Here is a 2,254-nt window from a genome sequence, read left to right on the forward strand (position 1 = left end):
TAATAGCGATGAGGAAAATGAATATCCAATGAACCATTATTTCACCAAAATCCAAGTCAGTTGGAGTGCTGGATAGTCCAACAGAGTCTGAAATCGAGCTTTAGAGACCTCTTCAGATTTTCATGGAGAAAGAGAGGAGTCTAAATCCATTGCAAAAGAATTCTACAATTCTTTTAAAATTTTAAAAGATTAAATATACAATTTGGAGGTCATTGATTTAGTAGACTGTATACCTAGGGGATGAATAGACTACAGTGCAGGGATACCTTGTTTTACAATGCCAAATACGTGTGAATTTCTTTCTTTCTTTCTTTCTTTTTTTTTAGATAAGAGAATTTTATTTACCGAAAGGTCATGGAGAATTAACAAAATTTTATGAACACAATTTTGTTAACAATAACTAACAATCAAGAATTAATATATAATATCACTTGGTATATAATACATACTAAAATATAGTTTTCATGCTACCCTTATCCATTAGTTTCTGTTCCAATTTTTAACAAATCTAGAAATAAGGCAGTATACATGGAACAGATTTTAAATTTCAAATTGTGTATTCCATCTACATCAGATACTGTTAATTTAAAGACCACCTGCAAATTAAATGGCCTTTCCATTATAATTCCTAAATGTAAAGACATAAGCACCAAATGGAACTCAAAATGCATAAAATAAACTGTCATAAATTTCAAAAGGAAAAAATTACATAAGCGATATTATAAATTAACAAAGAATTTTCCAAAGAATACTGCAGAAGGTATATCAAAACTTTTATAATGATTAAGTCTAGAATATTTTTACTTGCATTCTTTTCCATCCAGTTGAACACACCAAAGCACTGAATGAACTGAAAGAAACCTTTTATAAATGAATAGAAGATGGCACAGGTCATTTTATGGATAAAAGGAAGAGGGACTATGTACTTTGATTTGCAAATAACGTTCTTTATCCAAGTAAATCCTCAGTATTTCTATTATCTTTGAATGACAAGATCCATTAAGTACTGCGTGAAAAAAGAGACCATCCTTTTACTGATGGAAGGCTTCTAATCTTATTCCGTTGGATCTTCTGGATGTCTCAAGGCAATTCCATTACAAAGGAGCAGCTCAGTATAAGGTGGCCAAAAAGAATCACTAATTTTGACATATGGATCATGTGGAACATCAAATAATCTATTTAAAAGAATCTCTAACATTTCATGCAGTGTTATCAGCTGTGCAGTTGATTCTTGAATGTTTTTTTTTTTTTTTTTTTTCCTTTTCTTTTTAACATTTCTACCAGGCAGAGGAAAATGATCTTCCGGAAACTCACCCAAGGTAATCAAGAGTTTCTCCTTATATTCTTTTACATCATGCATTTTAGTTTTCAGCTCATCAAAGATTCTTGATTCAGAAAATGTCACAACCTGATGCTTCAATCATTGTGTAGTACATTAAGAGATTCCAGTAGCTGTTGCTGTTCATCCAACCACTGTTGCTCCCTTTCCAAGTCTTCCTTTAGCTTTTCATTCTTTGACTGAATAGTAGAGAGTACCAATTCACGATCATGTCTCAATTTTTGGAACTCTTCTTTTCCTAATGTTACTAGAACTTCTTCATTCAGTGGAATTATTCCAGGACGTTCTTTCTGCCACTGATTGAGTTCAGCAGTCAAACATTTCACTTGCATAATTAATAATGACAGTTCTTCCATATCTTTCCACATTTCTTCACATTCTTTAATAAGTTCTTCTTCAGCATTTGTAACATCTTCCATATCTGTAGTACTGTCTGGATCTAGATCTTGCTGATTCACTGACATGTGCCTTGTCATAATTAGCCTTATAAGAAAAAAAGCTGTGTGACCTTGGGCAAGTCACTTAAACTGTCTGTGCCACAGTTTCCTTATCACCACAGTGCCATGGACTTCAGGTCATCTCGGCTGGGCGTAAACCAAATATGTATGAATTTCTAAAATTAGTGAAGTAATTTTTTCAAATTGAATTATATTTTCCTTCCATATTTCGTTTCAAGGAAGTCTTTGATAGTCTTTTTCTTAAAATTAAAGAATAGATTTTTTCATAAAAACTTTTTATGGCTTTTCAAGTAATTAAGTTTTGTAAATCGGTGAACTTTTACTGACTAATGTTAAACCATTTTCTGAGTTATAAATTGATTTCCTCATTGAGATACTATTTTTAGATCATCTTCAGTATTTTTAAATCCTTATTTGGATGTACTGCTATCTTGTTGGATGATTATGCTTCATTAAA

General features: G+C 31.7%; 1 pseudogene; it reads right to left on the minus strand.

Moving 5' to 3' along the window:
• Nucleotides 1-1,031: 1,031 nt before the first annotated feature.
• On the minus strand, nucleotides 1,032-1,918 carry LOC102735820 (centromere protein K pseudogene; annotated as a pseudogene).
• Between the last annotated feature and the right edge of the window lie 336 nt (nucleotides 1,919-2,254).

Source organism: Leptonychotes weddellii, chromosome 4 (assembly GCF_054177405.1).
Source record: "Leptonychotes weddellii isolate Sample4059 chromosome 4, ASM5417740v2, whole genome shotgun sequence".
Lineage (NCBI taxonomy): Eukaryota > Metazoa > Chordata > Mammalia > Carnivora > Phocidae > Leptonychotes > Leptonychotes weddellii.